General features: G+C 45.6%; 1 long non-coding RNA gene across 1 annotated transcript; it reads right to left on the reverse strand.

Moving 5' to 3' along the window:
- Positions 1 to 940: 940 nt before the first annotated feature.
- On the reverse strand, positions 941 to 19,944 carry LOC311519171. Its single transcript, XR_014711213.1, has 3 exons — positions 19,885 to 19,944; positions 14,899 to 14,959; positions 941 to 1,062 (listed from the first exon to the last, which is right to left on the reverse strand). It is a non-coding gene; the product is annotated as an uncharacterized lncRNA (long non-coding RNA).
- Positions 19,945 to 20,417: the final 473 nt, after the last annotated feature.

Below are 20,417 nucleotides of genomic sequence, written 5' to 3' on the forward strand. Positions count from 1 at the left end.
AAAACTGTTCATCCAGTGACCACTATATCTGCCTTCTGCTACTCTGCTGTACCCAACTGGCCTGGGTCTATCACAGTGTATATGACATTTCTATGTTATTTCCAAAACATTTTGGAGCCAACCAAAGCCAAGAAGATTCTGAACAGGAAAACAATGTTTCTTCATGCTGGGATCACTCCAAACAACTCTGCAGTTTTCCGTTAATTATTCTGAAAAAAGCAACTTCTGAACTGAAGGCTACCATTAGGAATCTAAGCCCAAAAGCTCATTTTATTTGGGAAAATTATCAGACTGCTAAAAGTAGAGGTCTATAATTTAAATTCCACTTCATTCCTAACTAGAGATGCTAGTTACAGTGCAATCATACAGACTTGACATCAAATTGAAATATCTCTAGTGGCACATGTGTAACTGTTCAGTAAAGCACATGCTTACGCTTTCATTATGGCAGAAGTAGTATCCATTGGAAATTTGTCCCAACTGCAACAATTGATGCCCAGCCAATGATGTAGCTGAACTGGTCCAAACTCGTAGTGTAGACAAGGAAAGCTGTGATTTGTACTGACGGAGTTTTGCCTGGTTTACAGCATGAGACCTCACTTGAGCACTAAATCCCAAATTTTACTAGAATGTTGTGTAGCAACACAGTTTTGTGTGTGAATTACACAGTGTGCAATCTACCAAAATGCAAATTAGCAAGGATGGGGACAGGACCAAAACTGGAGTTTACCATGCCAAACAACTAACTATAACAAAGATTATGAAATGAGGAAGTAAGAAATTACAGGTCCGATCTGCAGCTGGTGTATATCTCCATAACTCCAATTACTTCAGTGAAGCTATGCCAATATACACTAGATGGGGAGATGGCCCTGTGCCTTCAAACTGTGAGATACCATCTCCAGAAAAATCTCACAGGTTAAGTTTGTTATTTTACAAGGTTTTATTTGTTTAAATTCAAGTTTTTACTAGTTCTTTTTATTCCCATTCCGGCGTCGTGGAGTCATCTTTACATGTAAGTGCACAGATATCGGTGTTGCTCGTGTCGAGGTTTTTGTTAGTCTGCAACAAAAAGACAAACAATAAAGGAAAGGGGTTTAACTATCTGTGCCTCGTGATATATACTCATTTTCAATCCTTAAGTAGTGCCACCTCGTTTTTTGGCCGGGATTACTATAAAATATGGTAACTGAGATTTTTCAGAGCTGCTTAAAACATCAGGACAACCAGTTCTTGCCAAAATTAATGGGTTTTGAGCATCCAAATCCCCTAGGTTGCTTTGAAAACCTCACTTGGTACAGATCAACACATCTGCAAATGTTGACAATAGCATTGGGCAAAATCTAATGTTTTTTCTATTATTATTTTTGCTTCTGCAAAACCTTGCTCCTCAGGATTTTGCTCTAGGAAAACAAAATCCAAATCTGGGGTGATTTGGATATGGGACCCTTACATCCACATCCCCACAGTTTCGGGGCATAATATATAAATGCTTCTGGCTCTGACCCCTCTCTAGCCGACAAACATCTCAAACTGTCAATCAGGGTTCAAACCGAATAATTTGTTTAGGGATGAGGGCGAGATAAGGCATTGGTAGGTCCATTCTCTGGCAGGAAATGCTGGTTATTTGGAGCAACTGGAGTCATTCCAAAGGATAAAAGAAATTACTCTCCAAATATAAATAAATCATAATAAGAATAAGAATGCTTTAGTAGATATATATAGTGCTTTTCATCTTGAAAGCACGTAATGTGAACCAATCAGATATATGTATTTATTTTATTTTTATCGTAAAAAATTAAAATATACCCATTGCCTAAAGAGGATGAGCACATGAATAATAATCCAGATACAATTAATCAACATTTTGGCTGCATTTAAGGGAACTCAACCTACTCTTCAGTTAAAAATTCAGTCTTTCTGAACATACAAAAGAGCTATGCACTGAACGTTATAAAGAACTCTTTCAGACAACTGAGAAATCCCAAAAAGCCACCTCATTACCAGTCTCCAGACATCCAGACCCTTGAGTATGTAAACAGGGGAGTAGTAAATAGGAATTGGGGAAGTGATTTTACCTCTGAATACAGCATTGGTGAGACCGATACCAGAATACTGCATCCACACTGATGTCCATATTTTAAAAAGGATGTCAAAAAATTGAAGAGGGTGCAGAAAAGAGCCAGAAAAATGATTTGAGGGCTGGTGAAAATGCCTTGCAGTAAGAGACTTAAAAGAGCTGCTTAGCTTATCAAAAGGAAGATAGAGAGGGGACTTGATTACAGTATCTAAGTAAAAACAACCAGGAGTCCGGTGGCACCTTAAAGACTAACAGATTTATTTGGGCATAAGCTTTCGTGGATAAAAAACCCCCACTTCTTCAGATGCATCTAAGTACCTTCACAAGGAGAAAATAACAGGTACTAAAGGTCTTTTTAATCAGCAGAGAAAGACAGTACAAGAACCAATGGCTGGAAGCTGAAGCCAAACAAATTCAAATTAGAAAAAAGGCACATTTGGGACATTTTTTAATAAGGAAGGTGATTAATCATTAGAACAAACTATCAAGGGAAGTGGTGGATTCGCCATCTCTTGATGTCTTCAGATCAACACGGGATGCCTTTCTGGTAGGGTTGTCAATTAATTGCAGTTAACTCAAGCGATTAACTCAAAAAAATGAATCATGATTAAAAATATTATTGCAATTAATCGCACTGTTAAACAATAGAATACCAATTGAAATGTATTAAATATTTTCAGATTTTTTCTACATTTTCAAATATATTGATTTTTATTACAACACAGAGTACAAAGTGTACAGTGCTCACTTTATATTATTTTATTACAAATATTTGCTCTGTAAAAATGACAAAAGACTGTAGTGCAGAGGTTCTCCAACTGTGGTCCATGGACCACCCATGGTCCGCGAGCTCCATTCAGGTGGTCCGTGGACAGTTTCCTCTAAGGTGCGCACCTGGGTGGCTGCACAGGAGAGAATGAAGAGCCACTCACCTAATTAGTGGAGCCAAACAGGCGTGGCTCCACTAATTAGGTGCCTGGACCCTGGAGAAGATGCACATGTAAGGTGAGTTGGTGGCCTTGGGAGGAAGAGGGGGTAGGTGGGAGGGGGCAATGGGTTGAGAAGAGGGGGTGCAGGGGACTGGAACACATGATAGGGGACTGGAACACATGAGTTATGAGGAGAGGCTGAGGGAGCTGGGATTGTTTAGCCTGCAGAAGAGAAGAATGAGGGGGGATTTGATAGCTGCTTTCAACTACCTGAAAGGGGGTTCCAAAGAGGATGGCTCTAGACTGTTCTCAATGGTAGCAGATGACAGAACGAGGAGTAATGGTCTCAAGTTGCAGTGGGGGAGGTTTAGATTGGATATTAGGAAAAACTTTTTCACTAAGAGGGTGGTGAAACACTGGAATGCGTTACCTAGGGAGGTGGTGGAATCTCCTTCCTTAGAGGTTTTTAAGGTCAGGCTTGACAAAGCCCTGGCTGGGATGATTTAACTGGGAATTGGTCCTGCTTCGAGCAGGGGGTTGGACTAGATGACCTTCTGGGGTCCCTTCCAACCCTGATATTCTATGATTCTATGATTCTATGATTTGGGACATGCAGGGCTGCGGCGGCCAGAGAAGGAGGTGACTTTCCCCAACTCCAAGGCTGTGGCTGCTGGGGAGAGACCCCCCTCCTTCCCAGCCTCAGCTCTGTGGCTGTTGTGGCAGGGGAGAGACCCCCTCTTTCCCAGCCCCAGCTTGGGGGCTGCTGCGGTGGGGGAGAGAGGGCACATCCATTAGAAAGGTAACACTACTGATATTAAAATATGAGTTGTGTGCTTTTATTTGTAGAACAAAAAAACATTAATTATTATTACTTTTTTTAATATAGCGCTTTTATCCAACGTGCTTCACAATAGTTAGCTAATGGTACAAACAACATTTGGAAAGATCATTAAGTGGTCCGCCAAGACCCTCAGCAATTTTCAAGTGGTCTGCGGGAAAAAAATGTTTGAGAACCACTGCTGTAGTGCAATTTCTTTATCATGAAAGTGCAACTTAATGTAGATTTTTTTTGTTACATAACTGCTCTCAAAAACAAAACAACGTAAAACTTTAGAGTCTACAAGTCCACTCTGTCCTACTTCTTGTTCAGCCAATCGCTAAGAGAAACAAGTTTGTTTACATTTACAGGAGATGCTGCTGCCTGCTTCTTATTTACAACGTCACCTGAAAGTGAGAACAGGCGTTCACATGGCACTTTTGTAGTCAACGTTGCAAGGTATTTATGTGCCACATATGCTAAACATTCGTATGCCCCTCCATTTTTCAGCCACTATTCCAGGGGACATGCTTCTATACTGATGGTGCTCATTAAAAAATAATGTGTTAATTAAATTTGTGACTGATCTCCTTGGGGGAGAACTGTATGTCTTCGGCTATGTTTTACCCACAATCTGCCATACATTTCATGTTATAGCAGTCTTGGATGATGACCCAGCACATTTGTTTTAAAAATACTTTCACTGCAGATTTGACAAAACCAATGTGAGACTTCTAAAAATAGCTATAGCACTCGACCCAAGGTTTAAGAATCTGAAGTGCCTTCCAAAATCTGAGAGGGACGAGGTGTGGAGCATGCTTTCAGAAGTCTTAAAAGAGCAACACTCTGATGTGGAAACTATAGAACCCGAACCATCAAGAAAGAAAATCAACCTTCTGGTGGTGGCATCTGACTCAGATGATGAAAATGAACATGCATTGGTCCAGTTTGCTTTGGATCGTTATTGAGCAGAAACCATCATCAGCATGGACGCATGTCCTATGGAAGGGTGGTTGAAGATGAAGGACATATGAATCTTTAGCGCATCTGGCATGTAAACATATTGCGACGCCAGCTACAACAGTGCCATGCAAATGCCTGTTCTCGCTTTCAGGTGACATTGTAAACAAGAAGCGGGCAGCATGATCTCCTGCAAATTGTAACCAAGTTTGTTTGTCTGAGCAATTGGCTGAAGTAGGACTGAGTGGACCTGTAGGCTCTAAAGTTTTACACTGAAAAATAAAACAATGCAGTTATTTTTTGTACGTAATTCTATATTTGTAAGTTCAACTTTCATGATAAAGAGATTGCACTACAGTACTTGCATGACATGAATTGAAAAATACGACTTCTTTTGTCTTTTACAGTGCAAATATTTGTAATCAAATATAAACATAAAGTGAGCACTGTACACTTCGTATTCTGTGTTGTAACTGAAATCAATATATTTGAAAATGTAGAAAGCATCCAAAAATATTTAAATAAATGGTATTCCATTACTGTTTAACAATGTGATTAATCGCGATTAATTTTTTTAATCACACAATTAATAGCCATTAATTTTTTTAATCACTTGACAGCCCTATTTTCTGGAAAAGATACTTTAGCCAAACACAAGTTACTGGGCTCAGTACAGGAGTAACTGGGTGAAATGTAATGGACTGTGCTATACAGAAGGTCAGATTAGATGATCGAATGGCCCCTTCTGGCCACAAATCCTCTGAATCAACGGATACAAAGAATGTACTGGTGGTACAAGAGCTACAGGTTTTTCTGAATAGGTCGGTAAATGACTTCACAGCTAACTTTCAACCCAGTCCTTTCAAATCTTCACAAAACTGGACACTGTATTAGCTTTCTACAATGCTGATCAAGAAGAAAAGGTCGAATGCTCAGCCCTGTAGCAGGGAAAGTATGGCAGAACTAGCTTTTTCTACTTACTTCTTTGATGCTGCACGCTCAGTGACCTTCTTTGCCATCCCAGTTCCTTGTGGGGGCAAAGTCTTGCTCTTCACAACTGGGAGTTCTTGATATGAAGTTTGTACCTGGGCCTCGGTACATAAACGGGACGAACGCCACTTCTTCCCCACAGGTATTTCAACACGCGAGGTCTGCACCTGGGCCTCGGCATATTCAGGGTGTGGAAGCTTCAGCTCTACCTCCTCCTTCAACATCTCCTCTGCTAATATTTTAACATCTGGGGGAGTCGGAGGCACTGCTTTCTCTTCTGTTATTTCAACCCTCGTGGTTTGCATCTCAGCCTGTGTTTGGGACAGGGAAGGAGCCTTCTCTTTTGCCTCTGGCAATTCAAGCCTGGAGGTTTGCACCTGGGCCTCAACTTGTAGTCGTGACGAATGCCACTTGTTCCCTGCTGGTATGTCTACATATGAAGTTTGCACCTGGGCCTCCGTCAGTGTTAATGGGAGGGGCTTCTCTTTGATTGGGGTAGCGGGCATCTCATCCTCCAACTCTGGTACTTCAAAATATGAAGACTGGATGTGAACCTCAGTTTGTGATGGGGAAGGAAAGGCCGTCTCTGCTTCTGTTACTGCAAGTTTGGAGGTTTGCACCTGGGCCTCGGTTAATGATGGGGAAGAAAGCTTCTTCAATAACTCAATACTTGACGTTTGCACCTGGGCCTCGGTCAGTAAGAGGGAAGAAAACTTCTTCAGTAACTCAATGCTTGAGGTTTGCACCTGGGCCTCAGCTTGTAACTGTGACGAACGCCATTTATTCCCTACTGGTATGTCTACATATGAGGTTTGCACAGCAGCATCAGCTACAGGTTGGGTGAGAGACTTTTCTTCTATTGGGAATGGGGCCTCCTCCTCCTCCTCTGCTTCTGTTACTGCAAGTTTGGAGGTTTGCACCTGGGCCTCAGTCAGTGAGGGGGAAAGAGGCACGTCCTCTGCTTCTGTTACTGCAAGTTTGGAGGTTTGCACCTGGGCCTCGGTTAATGATGGGGAAGAAAGCTTCTTCAATAACTCAATACTTGACGTTTGCACCTGGGCCTCGGTTAGTAAGAGGGAAGAAAACTTCTTCAGTAACTCAATGCTTGAGGTTTGCACCTGGGCCTCAGCTTGTAACCGTGACGAACGCCATTTATTCCCTACTGGTATATCTACATATGAGGTTTGCACAGCAACTTCACTTTGGGTTGTGGGGACAGGCTTTTCTTCTACCAGGAATGGGGCCGTCTCCTCTTCCGCTTCTGTTAATGCAAGTTTTGAAGTTTGCACCTGGGCCTCAGTCAGTGAGGGGGAAAGAGGCACGTCCTCTGCTTCTGTTACTGCAAGTTTGGAGGTTTGCACCTGGGCCTCGGTTAATGATGGGGAAGAAAGCTTCTTCAATAACTCAATACTTGACGTTTGCACCTGGGCCTCGGTCAGTAAGAGGGAAGAAAACTTCTTCAGTAACTCAATGCTTGAGGTTTGCACCTGGGCCTCAGCTTGTAACCGTGACGAACGCCATTTATTCCCTACTGGTATGTCTACATATGAGGTTTGCACAGCAGCATCAGCTACAGGTTTGGTGAGAGACTTTTCTTCTATTGGGAATGGGGCCTCCTCCTCCTCTTCCGCTTCTGTTAATGCAAGTTTGGAAGTTTGCACCTGGGCCTCAGTCAGTGAGGGGGAAAGAGGCACGTCCTCTGCTTCTGTTACTGCAAGTTTGGAGGTTTGCACCTGGGCCTCGGTTAATGATGGGGAAGAAAGCTTCTTCAATAACTCAATACTTGACGTTTGCACCTGGGCCTCGGTCAGTAAGAGGGAAGAAAACTTCTTCAGTAACTCAATGCTTGAGGTTTGCACCTGGGCCTCAGCTTGTAACCGTGATGAACGCCATTTATTCCCTACTGGTATATCTACATATGAGGTTTGCACAGCAACTTCACTTTGGGTTGTGGGGACAGGCTTTTCTTCTACCAGGAATGGGGCCATCTCCTCTTCCGCTTCTGTTAATGCAAGTTTTGAAGTTTGCACCTGGGCCTCAATTTGTGATGGGGAAAGAGGCACGTCCTCTGCTTCTGTTACTGCAAGTTTGGAGGTTTGCACCTGGGCCTCGGTTAATGATGGGGAAGAAAGCTTCTTCAATAACTCAATACTTGACGTTTGCACCTGGGCCTCGGTCAGTAAGAGGGAAGAAAACTTCTTCAGTAACTCAATGCTTGAAGTTTGCACCTGGGCCTCAGCTTGTAACCGTGACGAACGCCATTTATTCCCTACTGGTATGTCTACATATGAGGTTTGCACAGCAGCATCAGCTACAGGTTTGGTGAGAGACTTTTCTTCTATTAGGAATGGGGCCTCCTCCTCCTCCTCTGCTTCTGTTACTGCAAGTTTTGACGTTTGCACCTGGGCCTCAGTTAGTGAGGGGGAAGAAAGCTTCTTCAGTAACTCAATGCTTGAGGTTTGCACCTGGGCCTCAGTTTGTAGCCGTGACGAACGCCACTTATTCCCTGCTGGTATGTCCATATATGAGGTTTGCACAGCAGCTTCACTTTGGGTTGTGGGGACAGGCTTTTCTTCTACCAGGAATGGGGCCGTCTCCTCTTCCGCTTCTGTTAATGCAAGTTTTGAAGTTTGCACCTGGGCCTCAGTCAGTGAGGGGGAAAGAGGCACGTCCTCTGCTTCTGTTACTGCAAGTTTGGAGGTTTGCACCTGGGCCTCAATTTGTGATGGGGAAAGAGGCACTTCCTCTGTTTCTGTTATTGAAAGTTTGGAGGTTTGCACCTGGGCCTCGATTTGTGATGGGGAAAGAGGCACTTCCTCTGTTCCTGTTATTGAAATTTTGGAGGTTTGCACCTGGGCTTCCTTTTGTGAGAGGGAAGAAAGTGTCTTTAATAATTCATGACTTGAGGTTTGCACTTGGGCCTCGGCTTGTAGTCGTGTCGAACGCCACTTATTCCCTTCTGGTATGTCTACATATGAGGTTTGCACTTCAACTTCAACAAATAATGGGAATAAATTCTTCACCTGCATGTCTTGAAAGTCAAGATCTGGGGTCTGCTCCAGGGGCTCACTTTCTATGGGGAATAAAGTCTCCGTATCTAGTACTTCAATATATGATGTTTGCACCTGGGCCTCCATTTGTGATGGGAATGAAGTCTCCTCCTCTGATATTTCAAGATTTGAGGTTTGTACCTGCGCCTCACTTTCAAACGGGAGGAAAGTCTCTTCGCCTGGTAGTTCAAGATTTGAGGTTTGCACCTGGGCTTCTGTTTGTAATCGCGACCAACGCCACTTATCTCCTGGTGGTATTTCGACATAGGAAGTTTGCACCTGGACGTCAGCGCAGAATAGATCTTCTGCAATTTGCTGTAAACAACAAAAAACAACCCCCCCCATAAACATGGCCATCTACTTCTCAAAGCAAAAGTGAAGCTCCTGTGATGTTGCCCTCCATATGTTTTATAGAGTTTTATATGCTTATGAGTGTAAATATGATGTAATTGGAATATGCTTTATGCAAAAGGTCTCTTGTAAGGTATCATAACAAAGGTTATAACCTACTGAATATATTCCTCCTATTTGTATGTATGTATCATGTACATATGATGCTCAAATAAATTTGTTAGTCTCTAAGGTGCCACAAGTACTCCTTTTCTTTTTGCGGATACAGACTAACACGGCTGCTACTCTGAAATCTGTATCATTCTTGTATCTGAAGCTAAAATAATATAAAGTACAACTCTAGGGTCCTACTGTAATTATGCAAAGTGTGGGCCATTGATGGTGGTTTAGAATCTTGATAGCTCCCACTGACTAGGACAATTGGTTGTAATTGGTTCTGTTTACTTGCAAGCCTTCCTGTGTTTGTGTTAGCCAGCCCTGGAAAAATGGAGGCTGGGGGTCTCACAGGACATGTGACCATGTCACATCATGCTGAAATCCATCTTACATCTGGTACTTTTCCATTTAGGAGGAGGGGTGGGGACCCAGAGAGACAAAAGATTCCTGCCTTGGGCCAAAGCTATAAAAGGGGGTGGAACAGAACAAAGGGGGCTGCCAGTCATGAGAAATCCCCTAGTGACCACCTGAACTGGAACTAACAAGGACAGTACCAGGGGAAAGGATTGGGCCCAGACTAGGAAGGAGTGTAGTCTGTTAAAGAAGCTTATTGGAACATCTCAGAGGGTGAGATTTTACCTGTAAACAGTTTCTTAATGTATTATGCTTAGACTTGTGTGTTTTTGCTTTATTTTGCTTGGTGACTTACTTTGTTCTGTCTGTTATTACTTGAAACCACTTAAATCCTACTTTTGATACTTAATAAAATCACTGTTATTAGTAAACCCAGAGTAAGTGATTAATACCTGAGCGAGCAAACAGCTGTGCATAGCTCTCTATCAGTGTTTTAGAGGGCAGACAATTTATGAGTTTACCCTGTATAAGCTTTATACAGAGTAAAATGGATTTATTTGGGGGTTTGGATCCCATTGGGAACTGGGTGTCTGGGTGCTGGAGATAGGTGACTTGCTGAGCAGTTTTTGGTTAAAGTCTGGGGGCGTGGACCAGACCTGGGTCTGTGCTGCAGCAGGCTAGCGTGTCTGGCTCAACAAGGCAGGGTTCCGGAGTTCCAAGCTGGCAGGGAAAGCAGGCTCAGAGGTAATTCCAGCACGTCAGGTGACAGTCCCAAGGGGGACTCAGTGACCGAACCCGTCACAGCTCCACAGCTAGAAAGTCCTCCCTTGGCATAGCAACCCACACAAGCCAACAAAATAAAGAACAGCCAAAGAGATCTACAGAACATTGTTCTCAGACCAGTAGCTTACTTACTGCTGCTGCTTTTAGTGGGCAGCAGCATGGCACAAAGTAGTGCCCCTGTCTGTTGACTGAGCAACAAGGTGGAGGCTGTGGTCATTATCTGTGCAAAAGATAGACATCAGCATCCAAACTGCTCATCTTGTGGACAATGAAGAACTGTGATGGCAGTAAAGGAAACAGAAGCAGGCAGTAGGCTTTGTGCATGTGTCCCATTTGCAACCACTCAGCCTGCATGCTTGCATTTCAGCAAGAGATGTCCTAGAAGGGCACTGGGAAATGGAGTGATGGCAAGTCATGGCCACGTGATTATTACAGTACTTGCATGAGTACTGTGTAGTTTTTAAATGGGGAGAAAAAATGCATGGCTTGCCAGTTTTACAATTTGATATGTTATCCAAGAGCATCCCTCAAAAAAAGGATGAAAAAGTCAGGGCTGCAACATTTAATTTCTGTCAGTTGGGGGTTCAGGAAAACCTGCAATACTTAACTTGGTTTTATCAACAAATAAAAATGTTAAGGGACAGTTTTTTCAAACAAGCTTAGTACCCAACAGCTCCCATTTAAGTACCTAAATAAGGTGACACAGTTTCCAAAATTGTTCATCAGTACCTATTAAGAACATGGGAGATCTCCATTACATGACAGTTTTACCACTGACATCAGTGACAGCAAATGCTGAGAGCTTTTCAAAATCCTTCCCAATGGCAGCTGCTGGGGGGTGAGCCCCTGTGAAAATTTGACCATTTTGTTTAGGTGCCTAAATGGGATCTGAGTTCCTTTTGAAAAATCTAGCCTTAAAAGTTTATTTACAAATAGCTTAAGACCAATTATTTAAAACTTTTTAGAATCTGGTTTTGAACATACCCTTCACATTTAATAGATCTTCTCTGGGTTTATTATTATTAGGGAAATCTACCATTCTGTCTCTGAGATTTAAAAGTATATAGCCCATATATATGTATTACCTATACAAAAACAATATTTTGTATTCCCCTTGCTGGCTGTGTTGCAGCTGTTCAGCTGACCAACAAACCGTATTTCCAGAGCAATGAAGAGTAATGTTATTATTTGTATTGCAGTAATCCTGAGAAATCCCAGTCATGGATCAAGACCCCATTGTGATTGGCATTGCACAACACAGAACAAAGAGATAGTAACAGCTCCTTGGGGTGAAACCTATCATCAAAGATTATTGGATGGTGAGGGAAACACATGAAACAAATCAAAGGACAAAAATTCTAAATCCTATTAGAAACAGAAGGGTTGGAGGAGCTGTAGGATTTCATTATGTTCACAGTGGAAAAAGACAAAAACAGAAAGACATTTTATTCTTGAAATCAATGGAAGAATAAAATTATTTTTACATACCCCTTGACAGTGTTTCTTTAAATTTTAAAAGGACTCATTCCCTGTAGTATAATAATAAACTGCAAACTATTAAGTGCTAAATTCTGATACAGTTACTCCCAATGAATAGGACCTTTCTCCACAAGTAGCACCTGTATGAATAAAGGAGACGACTTACAGAATAAACTAGCATTCAGCGTGCAGTAAGGGTATCAGGCTCTAGCCTTACATGATATATATTGTGATTTTCAAAAGAGCCTAAGAGAGGTATGTTAGGGAAAAAGGGTTTCCCTCCCATCTAGGGTTGGGAGGGTAGCCTTCCCTGGACTTCTGTATTAGCCAGACAAACACAAAGTCAGGACTCTTAGATAAAATGAGGTACTTTAATGCTAGCAAGTACGACAGCTGAAGGGCTCACCAATTCCTACACAGAGGAATATGGCGAAGCCCAGAACAAAGAACAAGGTAGAGCTTTTATAGCTTGGTTCAACATACTTTGCAATATCTCTTCCAGTTCAAACCGGTCAACCCCTGTTGGTCTGACTCCTGAGGTATGAACATGGAGGCCCATCTGTATAAGGAATTCTTTCCCCAAACAGGGAGTACAGGTTACACATAGTTCAAATTCTTTCTACCCATAAACATAGGGAAAGGACAGATAAGCATAGAAAAAAGACAGAAGCCTAGCTGTACATGATTATAGGGTTTTTTCTGGTTCTTTTCTTTATCAGTTAGATGCCCAAATCCCATTAAAATCCACGCACACACAAAGACAAATAGGGTAGGACATATTGAAAAGGCTAATATCTTTCTGGGATGTACTAACAGGAGTGTTCTATGAAAGACCCAGAAAGTAATTGTCCCTTGGCACTGGTGAGGCCTCAGCTGGAGTACTTTTCCAGTTCTGGGTGCCACACTTTAGGAAAGATGCAGACAAACTGGAAAGAGTCCAGAGCAGAGCAACAAAAATGAGCTTTAGAAAAGCTGACCTATGAGGAAAGGTTAAAAAAATTGGGCATGTTTAGTCTTGAGAGAAGACGACTGAGGGGAGACCTGATAATCTTCAAATAAGCTAAGAGCTGCTATGTCAGAGGATGGTGATCAATTGTTCTCCATGTTCACTGAAGGTAGGACTAAAAGTAATGAGCTTAATCTGAAGCAAGGGAGATTTAGGTTGGATATTAGAAAAAACTTTCTAACTATGTAAGCAGAGTCAGGATGAGCTCCACCCTGACATCTGGTGGTGAAGTGTGGCAAGTTGTGGAAAAGAACTTCAGGGGCCGATCTCATTTGCATAGGCACACCCACCACGCCTAGAATGAGACCATAGCTGCCCAAATGGTCACTTTGGCTGTTGTGGGATCCCCAGTGTCTCTGTTATTGGGGCGGGAAGAATAAATTGTTATTACCCTGATTATGGAAACTGTGCTTGGAACTGCACGTGGCCTTTTGTTATGATGGAGGGATTCACCATCAACTAAGTAGCACTCGCTAGGCAAGGGTCATGGGTTCCAAAACTGTGTGAATGGAGAGAGGCTGGGGACAAGTATTAATACTTGGTGGCATGGGCCCCTTGGTGCGGGCCTTATATGCTAATTGCACTTCCTCCTCTCTCCACTGTGGAATATCAGAGCTAATTTTGATTTCATTAGAAGTCTAGTTATAGGCTGCTGAGCTCACTTTGGGCTGACAGTGCACCAGCACTGGGGCTCCCCTATTATAAGCTGAATTCACCTAAGAGCTGAAATCGCTGAGTGTTGTGTTAAGTAGTGGGGGAGCCTGAAGATATATTGTGGAGCAGTTCGATGCGGCGCAGTGTGTGGATGGCAGGAGCTGCTTGTGGGCCGTGGAGCTGAGTGAAGGAGTTCGTGGGGCGGCTGGCGGAGCAGAGCGGAGCGCAGCTGAGCGAAGGAGTTCGTGGGGCGGCTGGCGGAGCGGAGCGCAGCTGAGCGAAGGAGTTCGTGGGGCGGCTGGCGGAGCGGAGCGCAGCTGAGCGAAGGAGTTTGTGGGGCGGCTGGCGGAGTGGAGCGCCACTATGGAGCTATGGGGCGGTCAGCTTCAGATCACGTAAGGTGCCTCTTACCCCTGTCCCATTTCCACCCAGGTTGGGAGGTAAAGCTCCGCAGATAAACTTTCGAACTCTGGGGCTGCCCTGACCAGGGACAGAGACTTTTGGGGCATTGGACTTTTGGGACTTTGGGTGATTTGGGGTTGCTGGACTCAAGAACCAAAGGGAAAAGGGCATGCCCCAATTTGCCTGGGGCGGGTTTTTTTTTGCTCATGGGTTGTGTTATGAATCCTGTTGGTGGTGTTTCCCCAACATAATGCCACATTGTTTCTCTCTATTATTAAAAGACTTTTGCTACACTCAGACTATGTGCTTGCGAGAGGGGAAGTATTGCCTCTTGGAGGCGCCCAGCGGGGGTGGTATATATTTGTCCCAGGTCACTGGGTGGGGGCTCGAGCCGGTTTGCATTGTGTTATTGGAATGGAACCCCTAGATATTGAACCCGGCCCTTGTTGCTGCCAACTCTGACGGGCAGAAGGGTTACAACTATAAGGATAGTTACGCTCTGGAATAGTCTTCCAAGGGAGGTTGTGGAATCCCAACACTGAAGGTTTTTAAGAACAGGCTGGACAAACACCTGTCAGGGATGTGCTAGGATTACTTGGTTCTGCCTCAGCATAAAGGGCTGGACTCAATGACCTCTCGAGGTCCCCTCCAGGCCTATATGTCTATGATTTCTATGATATTATAACCCAAAGGCACTCCAGATTATGTCTACGTTTATCATAGTGAATTTAGCAGATGGGCTGTAGGAGAGATGCTGCTCAAAGTGCATTCAACCCATGTGACTCTATATAATAACACGTGCTGTGTGGCGTATTATTTACTTAAAAGAGCATATGTAATTAAAGCTACCACTCACCACAGGTTCTTCAGCTCATGCAAATATTTACCTGTTTTATTTCTTCTGCCTCCTCAGCAGAGACCTCTGGCTCAACGTTGTTTACATTTATACTGCAACACAGGATGGGACAGAGAGATTCAGAGCCTGTTAACCTCTCAGCAATGGTGCATTTAATTAATACAATAAAATAATATGTAGCTATCATAATACACAACACAGAAAATCCGTAAAATAGTAAGGACATGATTCTAACACTTTTGGGGCGACAAAGCAAAATGTCTTTCCCTCACAGTTTGGCACAGGAAGGGATGATACTTGTAGAAGTTGTGCTTTCTCCCTTGCCGCCCCTTATGTGTAGAAAAACCTCCACATACAAATTCATGAAGTTGCCACCCTATATTCTTTCAGTCCCTCCTTAAAACCTACCTCTGCCATAACACCTATAAATCCCTCCTGTCTGGCGTTTTCGCAGGCAACCAGCAAGCTGAGACTTAAGCTTTCCTGCTAAATTCTCTTCATTTTATTGTTACTTCATCTTCCAAACTTCAACCCAACACCCGCTCTGAAATCCACATTTGTTTTGTCCACCTAGCACATCCTGTCATATGTGAAATCCAGGTTCCAGTGATGTCAATGAGAGTTTTGCCATTAACTTCAATGGGGCCAAGATTTCACCCCTAGATTGCACACTCTCTAGGCTAGGGACTGGAGATTTTGCTACATCCCTATACCTACAAACAGCAAAACACAAAACTGTCCTTTCTGAATTTCCATCTTTAATAATCCAGTGCTGAACATGCTTTCTGGATGGAGGGCCAGAGGTGAGGGCAAAGGTGGTTTTAAGGTCTCTTTGCAGCGAAAGCTTCAATCATGGGGCCAGTTGGCTGTCAGTCTGTCCCCAGCATAAAGTAGAGCAACCTCAAGGCTGTTCTACTTCACACTTGGCAGCCTTCAGTCCCACACAGTGATGAGCTGCCAAAATCTTAACAACCTCGACACCCCCCCCAGGACCCCTGCCCCATCCATCCCCCTCCTGACTGCCCCCAAAACTGGGCAGGAGGGTCTCGTGGGCCACTGTAGTGGATGCCCACCCCACCTCCAAGAGCCAGAGGGACCTGCCGGGGGGCGAGGTGGGGAGTCCCAGCAGTGCCTACCTGGGGCAGCTCCCAGGAAGCATCCGGCAGGTCCCTCTGGCTCCTAGGGGCGTAGTAGCATAGCTGGGGGGGAGCGGGGGAGCGGCCACTCCCCCCCACTGATCATATCAAAAGTGGCACCTTAGGCGCCGACTCCATGGGTGCTCCGGGGCTGGAGCACCCACGGGGAAAATTTTTTGGGTGCAAAGCACCCACCGGCAGCTCCCCACCCCGTGCCGGGCCCCAGCTCACCTCACCTCCGCTCTGCCTCTGCCGCTGAAAGCACTGCCCCGCTCTGCTTCTCCACCCCCCCACCCCCCGGCTTCCCGTGAATCAGCTGTTCGTGTGGGAAGCCGGGAAGGGCTGAGAAGCAGGCGGCGGCTTCACACTGAGGCCGAGGGTGGCGGAGGTGAGCTGGGAGGGGGGAGCGGTTCCCCTGCGCCCCCCCCACGGGTTACCTGCTGCGGCGCGGGCGGCCCTCCTCGCACCCCCCCGCCCCAGCTCACCTCCGCCTCCCTGGGCCTGAGTGCGAAGCCACCGCCTGCTTCTCAGCCCTTCCCGGCTTCCCGCGCGAACAGCTGATTCACGGGAAGCCTGGGGGCGGGGCGGAGAAGCAGAGCGGGGCGGCGCGTTCAGGGGAGGAGGCAGAGGTGGAGCAGAGGTAAGCTGGGGTCGGGGGTGGGGTGGGGCGGGGAGCTGCCAGTGGGTGCTCTGCACCCATCAAATTTTCCCTGTGGGTGCTCCAGCCCCGGAGCACCCATGGAGTCGGCACTTAAGGTGCCACTTTTGGCCGGTTAAATTTCGAAGCCCTCGCGGAACAACCGGTTCTAAAAGGGCTTCTAAATTTAACAACCAGTTCTAGCGAACCGGTGAGAACCGGCTCCAGCTCACCACTGGTCCCACACCCCTCTTTGTCTAGCCATGCCATCTCCCACTGGTGGGGAGCTGCTGGAGGAGTACTAAGACAGTGCCCCAGCCCCGGGTGCAGGTTCATGTCGGGGCAGGGGGCACGAAGGGGCTGGAGCCAGAGCATAATGCGCTCCAGCTATTCTCTGCTTGTCAGGGCCCTTGAGGGGTATGGGAAACGGCGTGTGGGCTGGCAGCGGTTCTCAAACTGTGGGTCAGGACCCCAAAGTGGGTTGTGACCCCATTTTTGGGGGGGTTGCCAGGGCCAGCGACCCAGGACTGAAGCTGAAATCCGAGCTCCACTTCCACCTGGGATGGCAAGAGTCGCAGGCTCCGGCCCCCTCTTCCCCCACCTGGGGTGGCGAGAGGCCCCGGCTCTGTCTCCCCCCCACCCCACCCCGGGGTCACGTAGAAATGTTGTTGTCAGAAGGGGGTCGCAGTGCAGCGAGGTCGGAGAACCGCTGGGGGGTCAGGGAACAGGGAGAACAAAGCTGGCCTCGAGCCCCTCCACCCTCCTTGTGCTGGGCGTAGGGCAGAGAGCTCAGGCTGGCGCTGGGCTCTCGCCTCATGATTTTACCTCAGCTTGAGCTGACGGCCCCTGGCTGTGACTGCTGGGGGCAGGCCGCCCCGCGCTGGTCTCACTCACGCTCCCCACAAGGCCATGCCTGGGGCTGGCTGGATGCCCTGAGAGACCCCTGGTGACTCCTCTCAGCTCAGACCGCACCCTCGCTCCCACGCACCCAGCCCAGGGGAGCCCGTACAGGCCTGGCCCTGCACCCAGCCCTCTTGGCCACCGGCGACAGCCAGGGTGCTAGCACCGAGGGCAGCAAGATGGCCTCTTTTCCCCGCAGGCGCCCTGCCGGGTGGAGCCATGGAGAGGGCACAGCTGGATGCCGCAGGACCTTGCCAGCTGCCAGGTAAGAAGGACACAATGAGGGGCAGAGTGCTTGGAGGCCTGGCTGGGGGGAGGGAATAGGATTTAAGGGGGAACAACGTGGTGGGATGGCGGCTCCAAGAAGGAGCAGACTGCGGGTTCCCCTTGAGCCCTTCTACCTCCATTCTGCCCTTCCATGAAGCCCCTGTCCCAAGGGGGAGATTGGCAGGTCAGTCCCATCTGGATAAGTTTGGGTCACTCTGTCTCATCTGGATAAGCTCTGTGCACTCAAACCTTAGAACTTTCCATGTTTCTAAGGTCCACTCGGGGTAAGCAAGCCGGGAAGCAGAAACCTTTCATTATCTCCTTCCCCATTTCCTCCAGCTCCCAGCATCATCCCGGGAATATGTTTGCCAGACATTCCAGTCAGTTGTTGGGTGGCTGATTGGTGCACCAAGCTTATCAGCGCTCTGGCATGATTTCCAACCTTCCCGTCGGCCTTCGAGGAGATAAGGAAGCAGGAAGCGTTATTCATACTTCCTGTGTCAGTGTCCCATGCCGAAGCTGCACTGAGTACAAATGTGTACGCAGCTGCTCCCAGGGAAGGTATTGGAATGTTGGTCCAAAATATTCTACCAGCTCTCTAAACACAACTCGTCTCTGAAACATGCCACAGCCAGGGCTGGAATAACCATACATACCTTAGTATCCTAGTACTGCATTAGTAGCTGATGACTGTGAACACTGTCTCTAGCATGCAGGAAGGTCGGGCCCAAGCTTTATCTGCTTTGATCAGGGTCAGATGGCAAAGAGTTCGGGACCCGCTGGTCCAGCTCAGCCAGCATTTGCTGACCTTCACAGTGTGTTGCAAGGAACTATTATTTCCCATGCTATTTCCAAGAAGATGGGTGAATGGGAGAGAGGGGCTGAAGGGAAAGGCTCTGGATTTTATGGATTGGGAAGAATCATTATGGTTGAACTGAGTCAGTTTGAACTTTTGCATATAATCGATGGTATTGTACATGACATGGGAGCACTGGAAAAGCATTTGATAAAGATGAATATCCAGTATTACTGTATTGTATTTCGGTTACCAACTTTTTGTTAAAGACAAAAGTAAATTGCTGATAGTACATTTTCTTATGTAAGGATTAAAAGGGAGCAATAACAAATGCAAAAGGTAAGGGACTACAGCAGAGCTATGAGGAAAAGTTAATAAACAACATGCCATAATCACAGCATCTTTCTCACTTCCTTTCTTAAAGCATTGTGTAGTATTCTCGTGAGCAATTAAACAGCTGCCGTGTTCTACCAGAGGTGGCTGCAGTTCAGTGAAGGATGAAGTGACCCCTACATGCTGTTATGCATAACTGTGCCCATAACCAGTCACACATTTAGTACCTTCCGACAAGCTCAAACTGGTTTGCTTTTACAAACGTTAACACCTGCAGCAGCTTTGTTTAGCACCTTTCATTCTAAGGTTTCCCAAAGTGCTTTATAAGATTATATATGCAGTGTATTGTTAAACTGTCCAACACCACTCAGCCCTCCATCAAAGGGCAGAACAAAGATGTGGAAAGCAGAACTGTTCTGGAGATGCCAACATCTCCCTATTAAAGAGCCTCATCTCTCCCCTACCTTCCCCAGGGCCACACATATTTGTAGATGTCTCATGCCAAACTTACAACTAAGGCCTTGTCTACACTAGATGGGGTGCCTATATAGCTATATTGGATAAACACTCTTGGGGAGATACAGTTTATACTGGCAAAAGACTTCTTACTGCTTATACCAGTTCCCCCAAACAAAATAAGCTATACCAGCAAAAGGATGTTTTGGTTAGTATGCTTCCAATGAAGTGAGCTGTAGCTCACAAAAGCTTATGCTCAAATAAATTGGTTCATCTCTAAGGTGCCACAAGTACTCCTTTTCTTTTTGCGAATACAGACTAACACGGCTGTTACTCTGAAACCTGCATCTACATGAGGGTTTTTGCTGGTGCAGCTGCTATATCAAGTAGTGGGCAATTTTTCCACACTACCTACCAACATAGATAAGCCAACAAAACTTTTAAGTGTAGACAGGCCTTAGTCAATTCCTTAGAAACAGAAATGTGGCTTACCTTATTGAAGATTTTGTTTGCGGAGGGCCAGCACAGCAAAAACATTGTTTCCAGCTCCCTGTAAGCAGAACAGCAAACGACAGAAGGACAATAGGGCTTTTGCCTTCCAGTTTATTCATCGCAGGGATTCCAATGTACCCTAAACTTGGAAAGCGATTGATTTATAGATTCCCAAGGTCAGAAGGGACATCTAGTTTGATCTCCTGTATAATACAGGCCATAGAATGTCCCCAAAATAATTCCTAGAGCATATATTTTAGACAAACATCCAATCTTGATTTAAAAATGGCCAGTGATGGAGAGTTCACCATGACCCTTGGTAAATTGTTTCAATGATTGATTACACTCACCAGTAAAAATTGACACCTTATTAAGATGAACCCTGACTCTGGCTGAACTCTGAAAAATCAAACACAAACTGAGCAACTGGTGCTGATTATATGCATAGGCTAGGTCTATACTAGGGAATGTTTACAAAAGATTGCCATCATTGCAATGTTAGGAGCCCTAGTGTAGAGAGCTTTCTGGCTCTA

Source organism: Lepidochelys olivacea (genome assembly GCF_965140295.1).
Source record: "Lepidochelys olivacea isolate rLepOli2 genome assembly, chromosome: 4".
NCBI lineage: Eukaryota > Metazoa > Chordata > Testudines > Cheloniidae > Lepidochelys > Lepidochelys olivacea.